Source organism: Alosa sapidissima, chromosome 12, assembly GCF_018492685.1.
Source record: "Alosa sapidissima isolate fAloSap1 chromosome 12, fAloSap1.pri, whole genome shotgun sequence".
NCBI lineage: Eukaryota > Metazoa > Chordata > Actinopteri > Clupeiformes > Clupeidae > Alosa > Alosa sapidissima.
Genome location: NC_055968.1, coordinates 3,551,515 through 3,577,524, shown reverse-complemented (window position 1 = coordinate 3,577,524; position 26,010 = coordinate 3,551,515). Strand labels below are relative to the sequence as shown.

The following is a 26,010-nucleotide window of genomic DNA, read 5'->3' as shown; positions in this document are numbered from 1 at the left end:
TTATTTTTGTACACAGTCTCCTACTCCATTCATTCAGTTGAATACACCCTAGTGGGGAATTCTGGGTAATCTAGACCTGTGGTTTAATGGTGACTAGGTAAGCTTAATCGTGTAGGAGTCACACAATGATTAAAGTGTTTTGCACAGAAACGTCCAGTGCATTGTGCTACGGGAGCGCAGTTTAATGTAGTGCTCGGTATTCTATCCATTATGACAGTCTCGTGACGCTGGCCGTAGCGTGGGTCGGTCAAATGCCGCCTCCTTCTCTAAAAAAATATTTTTATTTCTCCGGCTGTTGCAATTGATATCAGTTGTTAATATGAGTGCCCTCAGTAAACAGCATAACAGACAGACAGCAAACAGTTAGAAAAAGTCACGCAATTGGCATCTTAAGAGATCGCGTGCGATTGCACTGACTATACGCTACCGGACACCGGTAAAATTAATGGGAGTCGCCGTTGGTCACATCATGAAGCAGGATTTGAACCTGCGACGCTGGCACAATGATTAAATTGCTTTGCACAGAAACGTCCAGTCCATTGTGCTACGGGAGCGCTGTTTAATGTCGTGCTCGGTATTCTATCCATTATGACAGTCTCGTGACGCTGGCCGTAGCGTGGGTTGGTCAAATGCCGCCTCCTTCTCTAAAAAAATATTTTTATTTCTCCGGCTGTTGCAATTGATATCAGTGGTTAATATGAGTGCCCTCAGTAAACAGCACAACAGACAGACAGCAAACAGTTAGAAAAAGTCACGCAATTGGCTTCTTAAGAGATCGCGTGCAAATGCACTGACTATACGCTACCGGACACCGGTAAAATTAACGGGAGTCGCCGTTGGTCACGTCATGAAGCAGGATTTGAACCTGCGACGCTGGCACAATGATTAAAGTGCTTTGCACAGAAACGTCCAGTGCATTGTGCTACGGGAGCGCTGTTTAATGTCGTGCTCGGTATTCTATCCATTATGACAGTCTCGTGATGCTGGCCGTAGCGTGCGTCGGTCAAAGGCCCTCCTTCTCGTAAAAAAATATTTTTATTTCTCCGGCTGTTGCAATTGAAATCAGTGGTTAATATGAGTGCCCTCAGTAAACAGCACAACAGACAGACAGCAAACAGTTAGAAAAAGTCACGCAATTGGCTTCTTAAGAGATCGCCTGCGATTGCACTGACTATACGCTACCGGACACCGGTAAAATTACCGGGAGCCGCCATTGGTCACGTCATGAAGCAGGATTTGAACCTGCGACGCTGGCACAATGCTTAAAGTGCTCTGCACAGAAACGTCCAGTCCATTATGCTACGGGAGCGCTGTTTGACGTCGTGCTCAGTATTCTATCCATTATGACAGTCTCGTGACGCTGGCCGTAGCATGCATCGGTCAAAGGCCGCCTCCTTCTCTAAAAAAATATTTTTATTTCTCCGGCTGTTGCAATTGATATCAGTGGTTAATATGAGTGCCCTCAGTAAACAGCACAACAGACAGACAGCAAACAGTTAGAAAAAGTCACGCAATTGGCTTCTTAAGAGATCGCGTGCGATTGCACTGACTATACGCTACCGGACACCGGTAAAATTAACGGGAGTGGCCGTTGGTCACGTCATGAAGCAGGATTTAAACCTGCGACGTTGACAGAGCGCTTCAAGTGTTTTGCAAAGCGAAGTCCAGTCCATTATGCTACGGGAGCGCTGTTTAACGTAGTGCTCAGTATTCTATCCATTATGACAGTCTCGTGACGCTGGCCGTAGCGTGCTTCGGTCAAAGGCCCTCCTTCTCGTAAAAAAATATTTTTATTTCTCCGGCTGATGCAATTGATATCAGTGGTTAATATGAGTGCCCTCAGTAAACAGCACAACAGACAGACAGCAAACAGTTAGAAAAAGTCACGCAATTGGCTTCTTAAGAGATCGCGTGCGATTGCACTGACTATACGCTACCGGACACCGGTAAAATTAACGGGAGTCGCCGTTGGTCACGTCATGAAGCAGGATTTGAACCTGCGACGATGGCACAATGATTAAAGTGCTTTGCACAGAAACTCTAGTGCATTGTGCTACGGGAGCGCTGTTTAATGTCGTGCTCGGTATTCTATCCATTATGACAGTCTCGTGACGCTGGCCGTAGCGTGCGTTGGTCAAAGGCCCTCCTTCTCGTAAAAAAATATTTTTATTTCTCCGGCTGTTGCAATTGAAATCAGTGGTTAATATGAGTGCCCTCAGTAAACAGCACAACAGACAGACAGCAAACAGTTAGAAAAAGTCACGCAATTGGCTTCTTAAGAGATCGCGTGCGATTGCACTGACTATACGCTACCGGACACCGGTAAAATTAACGGGAGTCGCCGTTGGTCACGTCATGCAGCAGGATTTGAACCTGCGACGCTGGCACAATGCTTAAAGTGCTTTGCACAGAAACGTCCAGTCCATTGTGCTACGGGAGCGCTGTTTAATGTCGTGCTCGGTATTCTATCCATTATGACAGTCTCGTGATGCTGGCCGTAGCGTGGGTCGGTCAAATGCCGCCTCCTTCTCTAAAAAAATATTTTTATTTCTCCGGCTGTTGCAATTGATATCAGTGGTTAATATGAGTGCCCTCAGTAAACAGCACAACAGACAGACAGCAAACAGTTAGAAAAAGTCACGCAATTGGCTTCTTAAGAGATCGCGTGCGAATGCACTGACTATACGCTACCGGACACCGGTAAAATTAACGGGAGTCGCCGTTGGTCACGTCATGCAGCAGGATTTGAACCTGCGACGCTGGCACAATGCTTAAAGTGCTTTGCACAGAAACGTCCAGTCCATTGTGCTACGGGAGCGCTGTTTAATGTCGTGCTCGGTATTCTATCCATTATGACAGTCTCGTGATGCTGGCCGTAGCGTGGGTCGGTCAAAGGCCGCCTCCTTCTCTAAAAAAATATTTTTATTTCTCCGGCTGTTGCAATTGATATCAGTGGTTAATATGAGTGCCCTCAGTAAACAGCACAACAGACAGACAGCAAACAGTTAGAAAAAGTCACGCAATTGGCTTCTTAAGAGATCGCGTGCGATTGCACTGACTATACGCTACCGGACACCGGTAAAATTAACGGGAGTGGCCGTTGGTCACGTCATGAAGCAGGATTTAAACCTGCGACGTTGACAGAGCGCTTCAAGTGTTTTGCAAAGCGAAGTCCAGTCCATTGTGCTACGAGAGCGCTGTTTAATGTAGTGCTCGGTATTCTATCCATTATGACAGTCTCGTGACGCTGGCCGTAGCGTGGGTCGGTCAAATGCCGCCTCCTTCTCTAAAAAAATATTTTTATTTCTCCGGCTGTTGCAATTGATATCAGTGGTTAAAATGAGTGCCCTCAGTAAACAGCACAACAGACAGACAGCAAACAGTTAGAAAAAGTCACGCAATTGGCTTCTTAAGAGATCGCGTGCGAATGCACTGACTATACGCTACCGGACACCGGTAAAATTAACGGGAGTCGCCGTTGGTCACGTCATGCAGCAGGATTTGAACCTGCGACGCTGGCACAATGCTTAAAGTGCTTTGCACAGAAACGTCCAGTCCATTGTGCTACGGGAGCGCTGTTTAATGTCGTGCTCGGTATTCTATCCATTATGACAGTCTCGTGATGCTGGCCGTAGCGTGGGTCGGTCAAATGCCGCCTCCTTCTCTAAAAAAATATTTTTATTTCTCCGGCTGTTGCAATTGATATCAGTGGTTAATATGAGTGCCCTCAGTAAACAGCACAACAGACAGACAGCAAACAGTTAGAAAAAGTCACGCAATTGGCTTCTTAAGAGATCGCGTGCGAATGCACTGACTATACGCTACCGGACACCGGTAAAATTAACGGGAGTCGCCGTTGGTCACGTCATGCAGCAGGATTTAAACCTGCGACGTTGACAGAGCGCTTCAAGTGTTTTGCAAAGCGAAGTCCAGTCCATTATGCTACGGGAGCGCTGTTTAACGTAGTGCTCAGTATTCTATCCATTATGACAGTCTCGTGACGCTGGCCGTAGCGTGCTTCGGTCAAAGGCCCTCCTTCTCGTAAAAAAATATTTTTATTTCTCCGGCTGATGCAATTGATATCAGTGGTTAATATGAGTGCCCTCAGTAAACAGCACAACAGACAGACAGCAAACAGTTAGAAAAAGTCACGCAATTGGCTTCTTAAGAGATCGCGTGCGATTGCACTGACTATACGCTACCGGACACCGGTAAAATTACCGCCGTTGGTCACGTCATGAAGCAGGATTTGAACCTGCGACGCTGGCACAATGCTTAAAGTGCTCTGCACAGAAACGTCCAGTCCATTATGCTACGGGAGCGCTGTTTAACGCAGTGCTCGGTATTCTATCCATTATGACAGTCTCGTGATGCTGGCCGTAGCGTGGGTCGGTCAAATGCCGCCTCCTTCTCTAAAAAAATATTTTTATTTCTCCGGCTGTTGCAATTGATATCAGTGGTTAATATGAGTGCCCTCAGTAAACAGCACAACAGACAGACAGCAAACAGTTAGAAAAAGTCACGCAATTGGCTTCTTAAGAGATCGCGTGCGAATGCACTGACTATACGCTACCGGACACCGGTAAAATTAACGGGAGTCGCCGTTGGTCACGTCATGCAGCAGGATTTGAACCTGCGACGCTGGCACAATGCTTAAAGTGCTTTGCACAGAAACGTCTAGTCCATTGTGCTACGGGAGCGCTGTTTAATGTCGTGCTCGGTATTCTATCCATTATGACAGTCTCGTGATGCTGGCCGTAGCGTGGGTCGGTAAAAGGCCGCCTCCTTCTCTAAAAAAATATTTTTATTTCTCCGGCTGTTGCAATTGATATCAGTGGTTAATATGAGTGCCCTCAGTAAACAGCACAACAGACAGACAGCAAACAGTTAGAAAAAGTCACGCAATTGGCTTCTTAAGAGATCGCGTGCGATTGCACTGACTATACGCTACCGGACACCGGTAAAATTAACGGGAGTCGCCGTTGGTCACGTCATGAAGCAGGATTTGAACCTGCGACGCTGGCACAATGCTTAAAGTGCTCTGCACAGAAACGTCCAGTCCATTATGCTACGGGAGCGCTGTTTGACGTCGTGCTCAGTATTCTATCCATTATGACAGTCTCGTGACGCTGGCCGTAGCATGCGTCGGTCAAAGGCCGCCTCCTTCTCTAAAAAAATATTTTTATTTCTCCGGCTGTTGCAATTGATATCAGTGGTTAATATGAGTGCCCTCAGTAAACAGCACAACAGACAGACAGCAAACAGTTAGAAAAAGTCACGCAATTGGCTTCTTAAGAGATCGCGTGCGATTGCACTGACTATACGCTACCGGACACCGGTAAAATTAACGGGAGTGGCCGTTGGTCACGTCATGAAGCAGGATTTAAACCTGCGACGTTGACAGAGCGCTTCAAGTGTTTTGCAAAGCGAAGTCCAGTCCATTGTGCTACGAGAGCGCTGTTTAATGTAGTGCTCGGTATTCTATCCATTATGACAGTCTCGTGACGCTGGCCGTAGCGTGCGTCGGTCAAAGGCCCTCCTTCTCGTAAAAAAATATTTTTATTTCTCCGGCTGTTGCAATTGATATCAGTGGTTAATATGAGTGCCCTCAGTAAACAGCACAACAGACAGACAGCAATCAGTTAGAAAAAGTCAAGCATTTGGCTTCTTAAGAGATCGCGTGCGATTGCACTGACTATACGCTACCGGACACCGGTAAAATTACCGCCGTTGGTCACGTCATGAAGCAGGATTTGAACCTGCGACGCTGGCACAATGCTTAAAGTGCTCTGCACAGAAACGTCCAGTCCATTATGCTACGGGAGCGCTGTTTAACATAGTGCTCAGTATTCTATCCATTATGACAGTCTCGTGACGCTGGCCGTAGTGTGCTTCGGTCAAAGGCCCTCCTTCTCGTAAAAAAATATTTTTATTTCTCCGGCTGATGCAATTGATATCAGTGGTTAATATGAGTGCCCTCAGTAAACAGCACAACAGACAGACAGCAAACAGTTAGAAAAAGTCACGCAATTGGCTTCTTAAGAGATCGCGTGCGATTGCACTGACTATACGCTACCGGACACCGGTAAAATTAATGGGAGTCGCCGTTGGTCACGTCATGAAGCAGGATTTGAACCTGCGACGCTGGCACAATGATTAAAGTGCTTTGCACAGAAACGTCCAGTCCATTGTGCTACGGGAGCGCTGTTTAACGCAGTGCTCGGTATTCTATCCATTATGACAGTCTCGTGATGCTGGCCGTAGCGTGGGTCGGTCAAATGCCGCCTCCTTCTCTAAAAAAATATTTTTATTTCTCCGGCTGTTGCAATTGATATCAGTGGTTAATATGAGTGCCCTCAGTAAACAGCACAACAGACAGACAGCAAACAGTTAGAAAAAGTCACGCAATTGGCTTCTTAAGAGATCGCGTGCGAATGCACTGACTATACGCTACCGGACACCGGTAAAATTAACGGGAGTCGCCGTTGGTCACGTCATGCAGCAGGATTTGAACCTGCGACGCTGGCACAATGCTTAAAGTGCTTTGCACAGAAACGTCTAGTCCATTGTGCTACGGGAACGCTGTTTAATGTCGTGCTCGGTATTCTATCCATTATGACAGTCTCGTGATGCTGGCCGTAGCGTGGGTCGGTAAAAGGCCGCCTCCTTCTCTAAAAAAATATTTTTATTTCTCCGGCTGTTGCAATTGATATCAGTGGTTAATATGAGTGCCCTCAGTAAACAGCACAACAGACAGACAGCAAACAGTTAGAAAAAGTCACGCAATTGGCTTCTTAAGAGATCGCGTGCGATTGCACTGACTATACGCTACCGGACACCGGTAAAATTAACGGGAGTCGCCGTTGGTCACGTCATGAAGCAGGATTTGAACCTGCGACGCTGGCACAATGCTTAAAGTGCTCTGCACAGAAACGTCCAGTCCATTATGCTACGGGAGCGCTGTTTGACGTCGTGCTCAGTATTCTATCCATTATGACAGTCTCGTGACGCTGGCCGTAGCATGCGTCGGTCAAAGGCCGCCTCCTTCTCTAAAAAAATATTTTTATTTCTCCGGCTGTTGCAATTGATATCAGTGGTTAATATGAGTGCCCTCAGTAAACAGCACAACAGACAGACAGCAAACAGTTAGAAAAAGTCACGCAATTGGCTTCTTAAGAGATCGCGTGCGATTGCACTGACTATACGCTACCGGACACCGGTAAAATTAACGGGAGTGGCCGTTGGTCACGTCATGAAGCAGGATTTAAACCTGCGACGTTGACAGAGCGCTTCAAGTGTTTTGCAAAGCGAAGTCCAGTCCATTGTGCTACGAGAGCGCTGTTTAATGTAGTGCTCGGTATTCTATCCATTATGACAGTCTCGTGACGCTGGCCGTAGCGTGCGTCGGTCAAAGGCCCTCCTTCTCGTAAAAAAATATTTTTATTTCTCCGGCTGTTGCAATTGATATCAGTGGTTAATATGAGTGCCCTCAGTAAACAGCACAACAGACAGACAGCAATCAGTTAGAAAAAGTCAAGCATTTGGCTTCTTAAGAGATCGCGTGCGATTGCACTGACTATACGCTACCGGACAACGGTAAAATTACCGCCGTTGGTCACGTCATGAAGCAGGATTTGAACCTGCGACGCTGGCACAATGCTTAAAGTGCTCTGCACAGAAACGTCCAGTCCATTATGCTACGGGAGCGCTGTTTAACGTAGTGCTCAGTATTCTATCCATTATGACAGTCTCGTGACGCTGGCCGTAGTGTGCTTCGGTCAAAGGCCCTCCTTCTCGTAAAAAAATATTTTTATTTCTCCGGCTGATGCAATTGATATCAGTGGTTAATATGAGTGCCCTCAGTAAACAGCACAACAGACAGACAGCAAACAGTTAGAAAAAGTCACGCAATTGGCTTCTTAAGAGATCGCGTGCGATTGCACTGACTATACGCTACCGGACACCGGTAAAATTAATGGGAGTCGCCGTTGGTCACGTCATGAAGCAGGATTTGAACCTGCGACGCTGGCACAATGATTAAAGTGCTTTGCACAGAAACGTCCAGTCCATTGTGCTACGGGAGCGCTGTTTAATGTCGTGCTCGGTATTCTATCCATTATGACAGTCTCGTGACGCTGGCCGTAGCGTGCGTCGGTCAAAGGCCCTCCTTCTCGTAAAAAATTATTTTTATTTCTCCGGCTGTTGCAATTGAAATCAGTGGTTAATATGAGTGCCCTCAGTAAACAGCACAACAGACAGACAGCAAACAGTTAGAAAAAGTCACGCAATTGGCTTCTTAAGAGATCGCGCGCGTGCCCCCCGCACGCACGCCCTCCCTCGCGTTTGCATTGACTACGCTACCGGACAACGGTAAAATGAACGGGAGTAGGCGTGACCGAGGTGGTCACGTCATGAAGCAGGATTAGAACCTGCGACGCTGGCACAATGCTTCAAGTGCTTTGCACAAAGACGTCCTGTCCATTGTGCTATGGGAGCGCTGTTCAACGTCGTGCTCAGTATTCTATCCATTATGACAGTCTCGTGACGCTGGCTGTAGCGTGCGTCGGTCAAAGGCCCTCCTTCTCGTAAAAAAATATTTTTATTTCTCCGGCTGATGCAATTGATATCAGTGGTTAATATGAGTGCCCTCAGTAAACAGCACAACAGACAGACAGCAAACAGTTAGAAAAACTCACGCAATTGGCTTCTTAAGAGATCGCGTGCGATTGCACTGACTATACGCTACCGGACACCGGTAAAATTAACGGGAGTCGCCGTTGGTCACGTCATGAAGCAGGATTTGAACCTGCGACGCTGGCACAATGATTAAAGTGCTTTGCACAGAAACGTCCAGTGCATTGTGCTACGGGAACGCTGTTTAATGTCGTGCTCGGTATTCTATCCATTATGACAGTCTCGTGACGCTGGCCGTAGCGTGCGTCGGTCAAAGGCCCTCCTTCTCGTAAAAAAATATTTTTATTTCTCCGGCTGTTGCAATTGAAATCAGTGGTTAATATGAGTGCCCTCAGTAAACAGCACAACAGACAGACAGCAAACAGTTAGAAAAAGTCACGCAATTGGCTTCTTAAGAGATCGCGTGCGATTGCACTGACTATACGCTACCGGACACCGGTAAAATTAACGGGAGTCGCCGTTGGTCACGTCATGCAGCAGGATTTGAACCTGCGACGCTGGCACAATGCTTAAAGTGCTTTGCACAGAAACGTCCAGTCCATTGTGCTACGGGAGCGCTGTTTAATGTCGTGCTCGGTATTCTATCCATTATGACAGTCTCGTGATGCTGGCCGTAGCGTGGGTCGGTCAAAGGCCGCCTCCTTCTCTAAAAAAATATTTTTATTTCTCCGGCTGTTGCAATTGATATCAGTGGTTAATATGAGTGCCCTCAGTAAACAGCACAACAGACAGACAGCAAACAGTTAGAAAAAGTCACGCAATTGGCTTCTTAAGAGATCGCGTGCGATTGCACTGACTATACGCTACCGGACACCGGTAAAATTAACGGGAGTGGCCGTTGGTCACGTCATGAAGCAGGATTTAAACCTGCGATGTTGACAGAGCGCTTCAAGTGTTTTGCAAAGCGAAGTCCAGTCCATTGTGCTACGAGAGCGCTGTTTAATGTAGTGCTCGGTATTCTATCCATTATGACAGTCTCGTGACGCTGGCCGTAGCGTGCGTTGGTCAAAGGCCCTCCTTCTCATAAAAAAATATTTTTATTTCTCCGGCTGTTGCAATTGATATCAGTGGTTAATATGAGTGCCCTCAGTAAACAGCACAACAGACAGACAGCAATCAGTTAGAAAAAGTCAAGCAATTGGCTTCTTAAGAGATCGCGTGCGATTGCACTGACTATACGCTACCGGACACCGGTAAAATTACCGCCGTTGGTCACGTCATGAAGCAGGATTTGAACCTGCGACGCTGGCACAATGCTTAAAGTGCTCTGCACAGAAACGTCCAGTCCATTATGCTACGGGAGCGCTGTTTAACGTAGTGCTCAGTATTCTATCCATTATGACAGTCTCGTGACGCTGGCCGTAGCGTGCTTCGGTCAAAGGCCCTCCTTCTCGTAAAAAAATATTTTTATTTCTCCGGCTGATGCAATTGATATCAGTGGTTAATATGAGTGCCCTCAGTAAACAGCACAACAGACAGACAGCAAACAGTTAGAAAAAGTCACGCAATTGGCTTCTTAAGAGATCGCGTGCGATTGCACTGACTATATGTGACGGGTAGGAGTGGGGTAAGGCTAGGGGGTCACCTGATTCATTCACCTGACGTGTCATTCACGTGACCTGTTGTAGCAGGTAGATAGCTACCGGGTTGCAGGCCCTTTGTTAAAATTGAATGGCGCGGCAAACACAGTGGTGAGGGCACTGTTTTTGCGTGTGGATTTTTGGCCGGCGGTGATTTAACAGAGCGGTACACTGCAGTCATCCTGCCCGTTTGCTCCCCTGGGCTTTTGTGCAACATTATCTGCAGGTAGTAAAATATTTTTCATTGCCTTGTTTGTAACAAACAGTGTTTTACCAACGAATGATTTTGTATGTATTTTAAACCGTAGTTCGCTTGGATTTGTTGGTTCCGAGCAAGAGGTCAGCCGACTAAATGCGTGCAGTTGCGGGGGATTTTAAAGAGGTAAATTAATTAAAGCTGTGGTACATTTTAATAAGGGGAATGTATAACTGTTGTGTATTGACTGTGTAACCTATATATCATGTAAACCATGTAGTGGACAGGAAACTGATGGTTTTGTTTGTGACTTTCAGGAACGACCTGTAGCCACTGTTTTTCCCACCACCATTGATTGTGTAGCCTATCATGTATTGTGATGCCTTACCTAAACCGACGATATAGTGGTAGCTCGTTTGTATAGGTATCCTAGCTCATATCGATAGTACATCCATACTGGTATCTTATTTGATCTAAACCTATTGATAGTCCATCCACATTGGTAGCTTGCAGTCCTATTGATAGCCCACCCACACTGATAGCTGTCGGTGATCCAACCCTAGTCCATTCATACTGGTAGCGTGTTTGATTTAAAGCTAGCTCATTCATACTGGTAGCGTACTTGATCTAAACCTATTGATAGCCCATTCATACTGGTAGCGTGCAGCCATATTAATAGCTTATCCACACGGGTAGTTTGCTTGGTGTCTTAAGCTAGAGTAGCAGCGGTCATACTGGAGCTGTGGCATTAGGCCTATTTACGTATGTGCGTACTTTGTGTGTGAAACCACCTCCAAGTTGTGTTTGTTTTCTTTATATTTTGGTGGTGAGGCTTATTCTTTTCTTTGTTTTCTTTTTCATCCTTGCCATGATTACTGTGTGTGTGCCCTATTTGGGGGTTGAAATATTTGCTTGAAGATTATGATTTCAATGGTTTGCATTTGTTTTGTAGTGGGTACCCCATACTGAATACGGCTTAAATACTACAACAGTATTGATTAGAGTACATCTATCTATTCATCCAGCTTTTATACCATGACAAACTACGTCTAAAAATAAAAGTGTTTTATTTTTGTACACAGTCTCCTACTCCATTCATTCAGTTGAATACACCCTAGTGGGGAATTCTGGGTAATCTAGACCTGTGGTTTAATGGTGACTAGGTAAGCTTAATCGTGTAGGAGTCACATTTTGGCGCTGCGAGCAGGGTTGGAGGCTGTGTATAAAAGTATCGGGTATTTTCTTTTTTTTCTGTTTTCTGCTCATTATTTTTCTTTAGTATTGTTTTCTTTTGTGGAGGTGGTTATTTCAAAGGCATTACTTAGGTGGGAAAAACAGTGGTTACCATCAGGAAGGCACATCGCTCATCCAGTCTCGATTAGACTGCTTCACAGGCAACATGTCGACAGTGGAGAGTTTGGAGGATCAAGTAAAGACGTTGGCGGAGATGGTGAAACAGCTCCAAGCTGATAACCAGCAGCTCAGAGACTCTAACCAGGGCCCTTCCAATCCTCTGCCCAGTTCATCCCCTGTTGAGCGTCTGGTATGTGTGCCTCGAGAAAGAAAATGTCCAAGATTTTCGGGGAAAATGTCTGTTGATAATATGTCTGTAGAGGATTGGGTTGAGGAAGCAAGCAGGTCATTAGTAGCCCGCCCTATGGCTAAACTCGAACAGGCTCTGTTTTTGTATGATTTGTTGGATGGGGAAGCTAAGCGGGAGATAAAATTTAGCCCGATAACTGAACGGAATGATCCGCAGAGAATTTTTGAGATCTTGAAAAATAATTTCCGCTGCTCTAAGTCTCTTAATGCTTTGTACCGCCAGTTCTATCACCGCCGCCAATTTGAAAATGAATCTGTCAGGGAATATTCCCATGTTTTAATGGAGTTAATGGAGCACATTAAGGACAGGGATGACAATTTAGAACATTCTGATCGTGTTCTTCGAGATCAGTTTGTTGAAGGCATTCGTGATGATAAACTTCAAGGGGAATTGCTAGATAAAATTTCAGCTAATCGGAGTTTAACTTTCAGAGACATACGGAGTGAAGCTCTAGATTGGCTTAGTAGACGTGCACATACTACACCTAGAGCCCGTGCTTATTCTTGCAATGCCTATGAGGCCGACACCCATGCAGTCACGGCCAGTCCATCTTCTGAGTTCAATGAGCTCAAAGAGTGCCTCCAGAAGCAGCAGGCCCAGCTGGATGCTATTTTATCTCAGTTAGGACGGCCACACACCGCCCCCAGTTCTACCCATAGGCTAGCAGCTTCTCAGCCTAGGCCATACCGATTCCAGGCAGATGGGAAACCCATCTGTTTGCGTTGTAACAAGCCGGGCCACATAGCTAGAATGTGTAGAGCCATTACTCCAGGGGGACAGGGGGCTGCCACTCGGGGTGACTTATCTAGTGGAGGTCAGGCTGTGATAACCACCAACAGCGTAATGCAGCCGGAAAACTAGCGCCCTCCGGTGTTGGGAGCTCGGCACCAGGAGGGGGTTTGTTGGGCTCAGAAGAGAACAGCACTGCATTCACTACTGCACGTCTTATTGGAAACTGTCCAGTTATTGACATCCACGTTGGTGGCGTAATTACACGCTGCCTTCTTGACACTGGATCCATGGTAACAACAGTCACAGAAAGTTTCTTCTGCCAATATATACAGCCACAGACTAACGAAAACATGCAGCCATGTGATTGGTTACAGCTTAAAGCAGCTAATGGGTTGGCTATCCCCTATTTGGGCTACATTGAGCTTGACCTGGAGATTCTGGGCAAGGTGCTCCCAAAGATTGGAGTATTAGTCATTAAAGACGCCTTGGATCACACCACTAGCCAACAGCGAAAGTTTGTGCCAGGCCTACTTGGAATGAATGCCATCAGCCGCTGTTACCAAGAGCTCTTCAATGAGCATGGGCAGGATCTGTTCCACTCCCCTCCCGTCCAGACTGCAGGTAAAGGATGGACACAAGCTCTATCAGTATGCCAACGCCTGGAGCATATCTGTAGCACTGGGTGTATTGGTAAGGCCATAGTACAACCAGGCCCTGCCCTCCGTATCCCAGCTGGGTGCCTCCAGTTTGTGCAGGCTACTTGTTCGCTTAGTCTAGGCCCCATTACATCTTGCTTCCTGGAACCATTGCCCTATGGGGAGGGTAGACTGCCATCGAATCTTCTTATTTCCTCTGCTTTACTGCCTATCATGCGGGGCAAAGTTAACATACCAGTAGTTAATGTCGGGAAGGAAGACCAGTGGCTCCACCCTCGCACAGCATTGGGAACCCTCCACATAGTAGACCCCGCATCCCACTATAACACTGATGAGGATCAGGTAGCCATCATTCAAACAGTGGAAGTCAGCACCACTGATCCTATGGATTTGGCTGCGTTACAGTGGCCAAACCTATCGCCTTTTGAACAACAGGAAGCTAGGGGATTACTAGAGATGTACCAGGGTGTGTTCAGTGAACATGATGGTACCTTAGGTTGTACATCATTGGTCCAGCATGAGATACCGGTGTTGGACACAGCCCCAGTGCGACAGCGTTACCGCCGACTGCCACCATCACAGTTTGCCCAAGTCAAGGCTCATGTCCAAGAGCTAGTGGAGAAAGGCATTGCCCGACCTAGTTGTAGCCCATATGCCTCCCCAATTGTAGTGGTCCAAAAGAAAGATGGAACAATCCGCCTTTGTGTAGACTACAGGCAACTCAATGCCAAGACCCGGAGGGATGCTTACCCTCTTCCAAGGATAGAGGAATCCTTGGATGCACTTACAGGGGCCACATTGTTTTCCACTCTTGACTTGGCATCTGGGTATAACCAAGTGCCCATGGCCGAAAAGGACAAAGAAAAGACTGCCTTTTGTACACCCTTTGGACTCTTCGAGTTTAACCGTATGCCCTTTGGGCTATGCAACGCCCCTGGTACGTTCCAGCGTTTAATGGAGCGTATTTTTGGTGACCAAAGTTTCAACTCCTTGCTACTGTATTTGGACGATATAGTCATCTTTTCGTCCTCTTTCCAACAGCATTTACAGAGGTTAGACTTAGTCTTGGGGAGACTCAAAGAGCACAACCTAAAGCTTAAACTGGGCAAATGTCACTTTTTCAAAGAAAAGGTACAATACTTGGGCCATGTAATATCGTCTAGTGGAGTTGCGACTGATCCAGATAAAATCCAGACCGTACTGCAGTGGAAGCGCCCCACCTCCCTCACTGACCTCCGCTCATTCCTGGGCTTTGCCTCATACTATCGCCGGTTTGTCGCAGGATTTGCGCAACATGCTGGTCCACTACACAAGCTAGTAGCTGAAGTCCAGGGGAAAGGGGAGAAGGGTAGTGCTGCTAAGGCCAAGCTGGGAGACCACTGGGATGACCAATGTGAACAATCATTTCAGAGGTTAAAGCAGGAACTTGTTAGCGCCCCCATACTGAAGTATGCAGACTTTTCACAGCCATTTATCTTAGAAATTGACGCCAGCCATCAGGGTCTGGGTGCTGTTTTGTCTCAAGAGGTGGACGGGAAGAGAAGACCAATTGCTTTTGCAAGTAGGACTTTGCGACCAACTGAAAAGAATATGTCAAATTATAGCTCGATGAAACTTGAGTTCTTGGCTCTAAAGTGGGCAGTGACCGAGCGTTTCCGTGAATATCTGCTTGGGGCCAAATTCATAGTTTACACTGACAATAACCCGTTGAGCCATCTGCAGACAGCAAAGTTGGCAGCTGTAGAACAGAGGTGGGCCTCTCAGCTGGCTGTCTTTGACTTTGAACTGAAATACCGCCCTGGGGCAGCAAACCGCAACGCTGATGCCCTGTCACGTCAGACTAGTGATAATGAGCCACCACCCTCTCAGTCCATCACAGCTGTAACTTCTGGCATCACCGTCCCACCAGAGCTGACCCAGACCATGGTTATATCAGCACAGAGGCCGGTAGCCATGGTCTCCACAGTAGATGCAGCTCCCATCCGCTCACAAGCAGACCTACGTGCTCTCCAGGCAAAAGACCCAATCATCAGGGCCTTTTTGGTTTACTGGAGGAGGGCCCGCCCACCAAATAGACAAGAAAGAACTCAGGAGTCAGCGATGGTCTTGGAGCTCACTCGGCAGTGGCGCCGGATCAGAGACCAAAACGGCATCCTGTATCGTGAAATCCAAACACCACCAGCACGGGATGTGAGTCTACAGTTATTACTGCCCAAAGTCTTGCACCAAGAAGTATTAACCAGTTTGCATGACAACCATGGCCACCAGGGCGTAGAAAGAACGACCGAGCTGGTCCGGCAAAGGTGTTATTGGCCCAAAATGCGCCATGACATTGAAAAGTGGTGCAGAGAATGTGAACGGTGTACTCTAGCCAAGGGAGTTGTCCCCACAGTCCGCACATACTCTGGCCACTTGTTGGCTGCTAGACCACTGGAAGTTATTGCCATTGACTTCACAGTTATGGAGAGGGCCAGTGATGGACATGAGAACGTCCTTGTTGTCACCGACGTCTTCTCCAAATTCACCCAAGCCTATCCAACAGCTAATCAACGGGCGGACACAGTGGCAAAAATTCTGACTGAAAAGTGGTTCTATTCCTTTGGGGTACCAAAAAGAATTCACTCTGATCAAGGCCGTGCTTTTGAGGGAGACCTGCTGAAGCGTCTTTGCAAGCTGTATGGGATAGATAAGAGCAGGACAACTCCATATCACCCGGAAGGAAATGGGCAATGTGAACGTTTCAATCGTACACTCCATGATCTCCTGCGTACTCTGCCCCCGGAAAAGAAGAAAAGATGGCCCCATGCACTCCCACACTTGTTGTTTGCATACAACACCGCAGTTCATCAGTCAACAGGCCACTCCCCCTATGAGCTCATGTTTGGGCAAAAACCTCAACTTCCTGTGGACTTCTTACTGGGGCTACCAACGGAAGATCCAAGCACTTTTGCTTCAGCCAACTGGGTCACTACCCACAAGGAATACTTGGCAGAAGTGTATGCTGACGCCAAAAAACGTCTTGAGGCAGCAGCCGCTACCCGAGAACATCACAATGTGCCTACACCCCACCTCCCAGTGGACACTAGGGTGTACCGTAAGAGCCATCCACTTGGTCGGCATAAAATTCAAGATCGCTGGGACTCAAGAGTGTACAAAGTGGTAAAGTGCCGTGACGGTAAGGGCTTAGTGTACCACATCACACCCGAAGACGGCCTGGGCCCAGATATGAATGTCCATCGCTCTGAGTTAAAGGTTCTACCCAGCCAGGATAAGCAGCCAGTGGACACCCCAGTGGATGTTCCGTCACAGGTTTCGACAGCTAAACAGGGAAATCCTGGAGGTAATGAAGAGGATGAGCATGATGTTTGGTTCTGGACTCTCACTAACCAGCCTGAAATCCGTCAGTCTGGTGATGGTGATCAGGAGGAAACTGTGGATGGACCACCAGCATCTTTCCCCAGCCCCCAAGCGGATGGTGCCCAAGAGGACAGACAAACCCCAGTGGTAGTGATTCATGACACAAGCCAACCGTCTCCTGAAGATGAGCCAGGTACGCCCTCAGCGGAAGACCAAGTAAGACGTCCCACACGAACAAGAGCTGGCCAACACTCCAACCCCTTCCGATTGCCACAGTCAGCAACTCAACATTTGGAGGGCCAGCAGAATGCCATTTGCTCAGTCAACCCCACCCCAAATTGCTATTTCAGGCCTTGGGACTAGAAAGGATAGGATCTCAGGCACCGGGACGGTCGCCTTTCAAAGTAGGGGGAATATGTGACGGGTAGGAGTGGGGTAAGGCTAGGGGGTCACCTGATTCATTCACCTGACGTGTCATTCACGTGACCTGTTGTAGCAGGTAGATAGCTACCGGGTTGCAGGCCCTTTGTTAAAATTGAATGGCGCGGCAAACACAGTGGTGAGGGCACTGTTTTTGCGTGTGGATTTTTGGCCGGCGGTGATTTAACAGAGCGGTACACTGCAGTCATCCTGCCCGTTTGCTCCCCTGGGCTTTTGTGCAACATTATCTGCAGGTAGTAAAATATTTTTCATTGCCTTGTTTGTAACAAACAGTGTTTTACCAACGAATGATTTTGTATGTATTTTAAACCGTAGTTCGCTTGGATTTGTTGGTTCTGAGCAAGAGGTCAGCCGACTAAATGCGTGCAGTTGCGGGGGATTTTAAAGAGGTAAATTAATTAAAGCTGTGGTACATTTTAATAAGGGGAATGTATAACTGTTGTGTATTGACTGTGTAACCTATATATCATGTAAACCATGTAGTGGACAGGAAACTGATGGTTTTGTTTGTGACTTTCAGGAACGACCTGTAGCCACTGTTTTTCCCACCACCATTGATTGTGTAGCCTATCATGTATTGTGATGCCTTACCTAAACCGACGATATAGTGGTAGCTCGTTTGTATAGGTATCCTAGCTCATATCGATAGTACATCCATACTGGTATCTTATTTGATCTAAACCTATTGATAGTCCATCCACATTGGTAGCTTGCAGTCCTATTGATAGCCCACCCACACTGATAGCTGTCGGTGATCCAACCCTAGTCCATTCATACTGGTAGCGTGTTTGATTTAAAGCTAGCTCATTCATACTGGTAGCGTACTTGATCTAAACCTATTGATAGCCCATTCATACTGGTAGCGTGCAGCCATATTAATAGCTTATCCACACGGGTAGTTTGCTTGGTGTCTTAAGCTAGAGTAGCAGCGGTCATACTGGAGCTGTGGCATTAGGCCTATTTACGTATGTGCGTACTTTGTGTGTGAAACCACCTCCAAGTTGTGTTTGTTTTCTTTATATTTTGGTGGTGAGGCTTATTCTTTTCTTTGTTTTCTTTTTCATCCTTGCCATGATTACTGTGTGTGTGCCCTATTTGGGGGTTGAAATATTTGCTTGAAGATTATGATTTCAATGGTTTGCATTTGTTTTGTAGTGGGTACCCCATACTGAATACGGCTTAAATACTACAACAGTATTGATTAGAGTACATCTATCTATTCATCCAGCTTTTATACCATGACAAACTACGTCTAAAAATAAAAGTGTTTTATTTTTGTACACAGTCTCCTACTCCATTCATTCAGTTGAATACACCCTAGTGGGGAATTCTGGGTAATCTAGACCTGTGGTTTAATGGTGACTAGGTAAGCTTAATCGTGTAGGAGTCACATATACGCTACCGGACACCGGTAAAATTAACGGGAGTCGCCGTTGGTCACGTCATGAAGCAGGATTTGAACCTGCGACGCTGGCACAATGCTTAAAGTGCTCTGCACAGAAACGTCCAGTCCATTATGCTACGGGAGCGCTGTTTGACGTCGTGCTCAGTATTCTATCCATTATGACAGTCTCGTGACGCTGGCCGTAGCATGCGTCGGTCAAAGGCCGCCTCCTTCTCTAAAAAAATATTTTTATTTCTCCGGCTGTTGCAATTGATATCAGTGGTTAATATGAGTGCCCTCAGTAAACAGCACAACAGACAGACAGCAAACAGTTAGAAAAAGTCACGCAATTGGCTTCTTAAGAGATCGCGTGCGATTGCACTGACTATACGCTACCGGACACCGGTAAAATTAACGGGAGTGGCCGTTGGTCACGTCATGAAGCAGGATTTAAACCTGCGACGTTGACAGAGCGCTTCAAGTGTTTTGCAAAGCGAAGTCCAGTCCATTGTGCTACGAGAGCGCTGTTTAATGTAGTGCTCGGTATTCTATCCATTATGACAGTCTCGTGACGCTGGCCGTAGCGTGCGTCGGTCAAAGGCCCTCCTTCTCGTAAAAAAATATTTTTATTTCTCCGGCTGTTGCAATTGATATCAGTGGTTAATATGAGTGCCCTCAGTAAACAGCACAACAGACAGACAGCAATCAGTTAGAAAAAGTCAAGCATTTGGCTTCTTAAGAGATCGCGTGCGATTGCACTGACTATACGCTACCGGACACCGGTAAAATTACCGCCGTTGGTCACGTCATGAAGCAGGATTTGAACCTGCGACGCTGGCACAATGCTTAAAGTGCTCTGCACAGAAACGTCCAGTCCATTATGCTACGGGAGCGCTGTTTAACGCAGTGCTCGGTATTCTATCCATTATGACAGTCTCGTGATGCTGGCCGTAGCGTGGGTCGGTCAAATGCCGCCTCCTTCTCTAAAAAAATATTTTTATTTCTCCGGCTGTTGCAATTGATATCAGTGGTTAATATGAGTGCCCTCAGTAAACAGCACAACAGACAGACAGCAAACAGTTAGAAAAAGTCACGCAATTGGCTTCTTAAGAGATCGCGTGCGAATGCACTGACTATATGCTACCGGACACCGGTAAAATTAACGGGAGTCGCCGTTGGTCACGTCATGCAGCAGGATTTGAACCTGCGACGCTGGCACAATGCTTAAAGTGCTTTGCACAGAAACGTCTAGTCCATTGTGCTACGGGAGCGCTGTTTAATGTCGTGCTCGGTATTCTATCCATTATGACAGTCTCGTGATGCTGGCCGTAGCGTGCGTCGGTCAAAGGCCCTCCTTCTCGTAAAAAAATATTTTTATTTCTCCGGCTGTTGCAATTGATATCAGTGGTTAATATGAGTGCCCTCAGTAAACAGCACAACAGACAGACAGCAAACAGTTAGAAAAAGTCACGCAATTGGCTTCTTAAGAGATCGCGTGCGATTGCACTGACTATACGCTACCGGACACCGGTAAAATTAACGGGAGTCGCCGTTGGTCACGTCATGAAGCAGGATTTGAACCTGCGACGATGGCACAATGATTAAAGTGCTTTGCACAGAAACTCTAGTGCATTGTGCTACGGGAGCGCTGTTTAATGTCGTGCTCGGTATTCTATCCATTATGACAGTCTCGTGACGCTGGCCGTAGCGTGCGTCGGTCAAAGGCCCTCCTTCTCGTAAAAAAATATTTTTATTTCTCCGGCTGTTGCAATTGAAATCAGTGGTTAATATGAGTGCCCTCAGTAAACAGCACAACAGACAGACAGCAAACAGTTAGAAAAAGTCACGCAATTGGCTTCTTAAGAGATCGCGTGCGATTGCACTGACTATACGCTACCGGACACCGGTAAAATTAACGGGAGTCGCCGTTGGTCACGTCATGCAGCAGGATTTGAACCTGCGACGCTGGCACAATGCTTAAAGTGCTTTGCACAGAAACGTCCAGTCCATTGTGCTACGGGAGCGCTGTTTAATGTCGTGCTCGGTATTCTATCCATTATGACAGTCTCGTGATGCTGGCCGTAGCGTGGGTCGGTCAAATGCCGCCTCCTTCTCTAAAAAAATATTTTTATTTCTCCGGCTGTTGCAATTGATATCAGTGGTTAATATGAGTGCCCTCAGTAAACAGCACAACAGACAGACAGCAAACAGTTAGAAAAAGTCACGCAATTGGCTTCTTAAGAGATCGCGTGCGAATGCACTGACTATACGCTATCGGACACCGGTAAAATTAACGGGAGTCGCCGTTGGTCACGTCATGCAGCAGGATTTGAACCTGCGACGCTGGCACAATGCTTAAAGTGCTTTGCACAGAAACGTCTAGTCCATTGTGCTACGGAGCGCTGTTTAATGTCGTGCTCGGTATTCTATCCATTATGACAGTCTCGTGATGCTGGCCGTAGCGTGGGTCGGTCAAAGGCCGCCTCCTTCTCTAAAAAAATATTTTTATTTCTCCGGCTGTTGCAATTGATATCAGTGGTTAATATGAGTGCCCTCAGTAAACAGCACAACAGACAGACAGCAAACAGTTAGAAAAAGTCACGCAATTGGCTTCTTAAGAGATCGCGTGCGATTGCACTGACTATACGCTACCGGACACCGGTAAAATTAACGGGAGTCGCCGTTGGTCACGTCATGAAGCAGGATTTGAACCTGCGACGCTGGCACAATGCTTAAAGTGCTCTGCACAGAAACGTCCAGTCCATTATGCTACGGGAGCGCTGTTTAACGCAGTGCTCGGTATTCTATCCATTATGACAGTCTCGTGATGCTGGCCGTAGCGTGGGTCGGTCAAATGCCGCCTCCTTCTCTAAAAAAATATTTTTATTTCTCCGGCTGTTGCAATTGATATCAGTGGTTAATATGAGTGCCCTCAGTAAACAGCACAACAGACAGACAGCAAACAGTTAGAAAAAGTCACGCAATTGGCTTCTTAAGAGATCGCGTGCGAATGCACTGACTATACGCTACCGGACACCGGTAAAATTAACGGGAGTCGCCGTTGGTCACGTCATGCAGCAGGATTTGAACCTGCGACGCTGGCACAATGCTTAAAGTGCTTTGCACAGAAACGTCTAGTCCATTGTGCTACGGGAGCGCTGTTTAATGTCGTGCTCGGTATTCTATCCATTATGACAGTCTCGTGATGCTGGCCGTAGCGTGCGTCGGTCAAAGGCCCTCCTTCTCGTAAAAAAATATTTTTATTTCTCCGGCTGTTGCAATTGAAATCAGTGGTTAATATGAGTGCCCTCAGTAAACAGCACAACAGACAGACAGCAAACAGTTAGAAAAAGTCACGCAATTGGCTTCTTAAGAGATCGCGTGCGATTGCACTGACTATACGCTACCGGACACCGGTAAAATTAACGGGAGTCGCCGTTGGTCACGTCATGCAGCAGGATTTGAACCTGCGACGCTGGCACAATGCTTAAAGTGCTTTGCACAGAAACGTCCAGTCCATTGTGCTACGGGAGCGCTGTTTAATGTCGTGCTCGGTATTCTATCCATTATGACAGTCTCGTGATGCTGGCCGTAGCGTGGGTCGGTCAAATGCCGCCTCCTTCTCTAAAAAAATATTTTTATTTCTCCGGCTGTTGCAATTGATATCAGTGGTTAATATGAGTGCCCTCAGTAAACAGCACAACAGACAGACAGCAAACAGTTAGAAAAAGTCACGCAATTGGCTTCTTAAGAGATCGCGTGCGAATGCACTGACTATACGCTACCGGACACCGGTAAAATTAACGGGAGTCGCCGTTGGTCACGTCATGAAGCAGGATTTGAACCTGCGACGCTGGCACAATGCTTAAAGTGCTCTGCACAGAAACGTCCAGTCCATTATGCTACGGGAGCGCTGTTTGACGTCGTGCTCAGTATTCTATCCATTATGACAGTCTCGTGACGCTGGCCGTAGCATGCGTCGGTCAAAGGCCGCCTCCTTCTCTAAAAAAATATTTTTATTTCTCCGGCTGTTGCAATTGATATCAGTGGTTAATATGAGTGCCCTCAGTAAACAGCACAACAGACAGACAGCAAACAGTTAGAAAAAGTCACGCAATTGGCTTCTTAAGAGATCGCGTGCGATTGCACTGACTATACGCTACCGGACACCGGTAAAATTAACGGGAGTGGCCGTTGGTCACGTCATGAAGCAGGATTTAAACCTGCGACGTTGACAGAGCGCTTCAAGTGTTTTGCAAAGCGAAGTCCAGTCCATTGTGCTACGAGAGCGCTGTTTAATGTAGTGCTCGGTATTCTATCCATTATGACAGTCTCGTGACGCTGGCCGTAGCGTGCGTCGGTCAAAGGCCCTCCTTCTCGTAAAAAAATATTTTTATTTCTCCGGCTGTTGCAATTGATATCAGTGGTTAATATGAGTGCCCTCAGTAAACAGCACAACAGACAGACAGCAATCAGTTAGAAAAAGTCAAGCATTTGGCTTCTTAAGAGATCGCCTGCGATTGCACTGACTATACGCTACCGGACACCGGTAAAATTACCGCCGTTGGTCACGTCATGAAGCAGGATTTGAACCTGCGACGCTGGCACAATGCTTAAAGTGCTCTGCACAGAAACGTCCAGTCCATTATGCTACGGGAGCGCTGTTTAACGTAGTGCTCAGTATTCTATCCATTATGACAGTCTCGTGACGCTGGCCGTAGCGTGCTTCGGTCAAAGGCCCTCCTTCTCGTAAAAAAATATTTTTATTTCTCCGGCTGATGCAATTGATATCAGTGGTTAATATGAGTGCCCTCAGTAAACAGCACAACAGACAGACAGCAAACAGTTAGAAAAAGTCACGCAATTGGCTTCTTAAGAGATCGCGTGCGATTGCACTGACTATACGCTACCGGACACCGGTAAAATTAATGGGAGTCGCCGTTGGTCACGTCATGAAGCAGGATTTGAACCTGCGACGCTGGCACAATGATTAAAGTGCTTTGCACAGAAACGTCCAGTCCATTGTGCTACGGGAGCGCTGTTTAATGTCGTGCTCGGTATTCTATCCATTATGACAGTCTCGTGACGCTGGCCGTAGCGTGCGTCGGTCAAAGGCCCTCCTTCTCGTAAAAAATTATTTTTATTTCTCCGGCTGTTGCAATTGAAATCAGTGGTTAATATGAGTGCCCTCAGTAAACAGCACAACAGACAGACAGCAAACAGTTAGAAAAAGTCACGCAATTGGCTTCTTAAGAGATCGCGCGCGTGCCCCCCGCACGCACGCCCTCCCTCGCGTTTGCATTGACTACGCTACCGGACAACGGTAAAATGAACGGGAGTAGGCGTGACCGAGGTGGTCACGTCATGAAGCAGGATTAGAACCTGCGACGCTGGCACAATGCTTCAAGTGCTTTGCACAGAGAAGTCCTGTCCATTGTGCTACGGGAGCGCTGTTCAACGTCGTGCTCAGTATTCTATCCATTATGACAGTCTCGTGACGCTGGCTGTAGCGTGCGTCGGTCAAAGGCCCTCCTTCTCGTAAAAAAATATTTTTATTTCTCCGGCTGATGCAATTGATATCAGTGGTTAATATGAGTGCCCTCAGTAAACAGCACAACAGACAGACAGCAAACAGTTAGAAAAACTCACGCAATTGGCTTCTTAAGAGATCGCGTGCGATTGCACTGACTATACGCTACCGGACACCGGTAAAATTAACGGGAGTCGCCGTTGGTCACGTCATGCAGCAGGATTTGAACCTGCGACGCTGGCACAATGCTTAAAGTGCTTTGCACAGAAACGTCCAGTCCATTGTGCTACGGGAGCGCTGTTTAATGTCGTGCTCGGTATTCTATCCATTATGACAGTCTCGTGATGCTGGCCGTAGCGTGGGTCGGTCAAATGCCGCCTCCTTCTCTAAAAAAATATTTTTATTTCTCCGGCTGTTGCAATTGATATCAGTGGTTAATATGAGTGCCCTCAGTAAACAGCACAACAGACAGACAGCAAACAGTTAGAAAAAGTCACGCAATTGGCTTCTTAAGAGATCGCGTGCGAATGCACTGACTATACGCTATCGGACACCGGTAAAATTAACGGGAGTCGCCGTTGGTCACGTCATGCAGCAGGATTTGAACCTGCGACGCTGGCACAATGCTTAAAGTGCTTTGCACAGAAACGTCTAGTCCATTGTGCTACGGAGCGCTGTTTAATGTCGTGCTCGGTATTCTATCCATTATGACAGTCTCGTGATGCTGGCCGTAGCGTGGGTCGGTCAAAGGCCGCCTCCTTCTCTAAAAAAATATTTTTATTTCTCCGGCTGTTGCAATTGATATCAGTGGTTAATATGAGTGCCCTCAGTAAACAGCACAACAGACAGACAGCAAACAGTTAGAAAAAGTCACGCAATTGGCTTCTTAAGAGATCGCGTGCGATTGCACTGACTATACGCTACCGGACACCGGTAAAATTAACGGGAGTCGCCGTTGGTCACGTCATGAAGCAGGATTTGAACCTGCGACGCTGGCACAATGCTTAAAGTGCTCTGCACAGAAACGTCCAGTCCATTATGCTACGGGAGCGCTGTTTAACGCAGTGCTCGGTATTCTATCCATTATGACAGTCTCGTGATGCTGGCCGTAGCGTGGGTCGGTCAAATGCCGCCTCCTTCTCTAAAAAAATATTTTTATTTCTCCGGCTGTTGCAATTGATATCAGTGGTTAATATGAGTGCCCTCAGTAAACAGCACAACAGACAGACAGCAAACAGTTAGAAAAAGTCACGCAATTGGCTTCTTAAGAGATCGCGTGCGAATGCACTGACTATACGCTACCGGACACCGGTAAAATTAACGGGAGTCGCCGTTGGTCACGTCATGCAGCAGGATTTGAACCTGCGACGCTGGCACAATGCTTAAAGTGCTTTGCACAGAAACGTCTAGTCCATTGTGCTACGGGAGCGCTGTTTAATGTCGTGCTCGGTATTCTATCCATTATGACAGTCTCGTGATGCTGGCCGTAGCGTGCGTCGGTCAAAGGCCCTCCTTCTCGTAAAAAAATATTTTTATTTCTCCGGCTGTTGCAATTGAAATCAGTGGTTAATATGAGTGCCCTCAGTAAACAGCACAACAGACAGACAGCAAACAGTTAGAAAAAGTCACGCAATTGGCTTCTTAAGAGATCGCGTGCGATTGCACTGACTATACGCTACCGGACACCGGTAAAATTAACGGGAGTCGCCGTTGGTCACGTCATGCAGCAGGATTTGAACCTGCGACGCTGGCACAATGCTTAAAGTGCTTTGCACAGAAACGTCCAGTCCATTGTGCTACGGGAGCGCTGTTTAATGTCGTGCTCGGTATTCTATCC

At 46.9% G+C, this 26,010-nt stretch overlaps 1 long non-coding RNA gene across 1 annotated transcript; it reads left to right on the top strand.

The window, feature by feature from the left end:
• The first annotated feature begins 10,263 nt into the window (after positions 1–10,263).
• Positions 10,264–11,547, top strand: LOC121678238. The gene is made up of 3 exons (XR_006021192.1): positions 10,264–10,500; positions 10,583–10,656; positions 10,788–11,547. It is a non-coding gene; the product is annotated as an uncharacterized LOC121678238 (long non-coding RNA).
• The last annotated feature ends 14,463 nt before the right edge of the window (positions 11,548–26,010 follow it).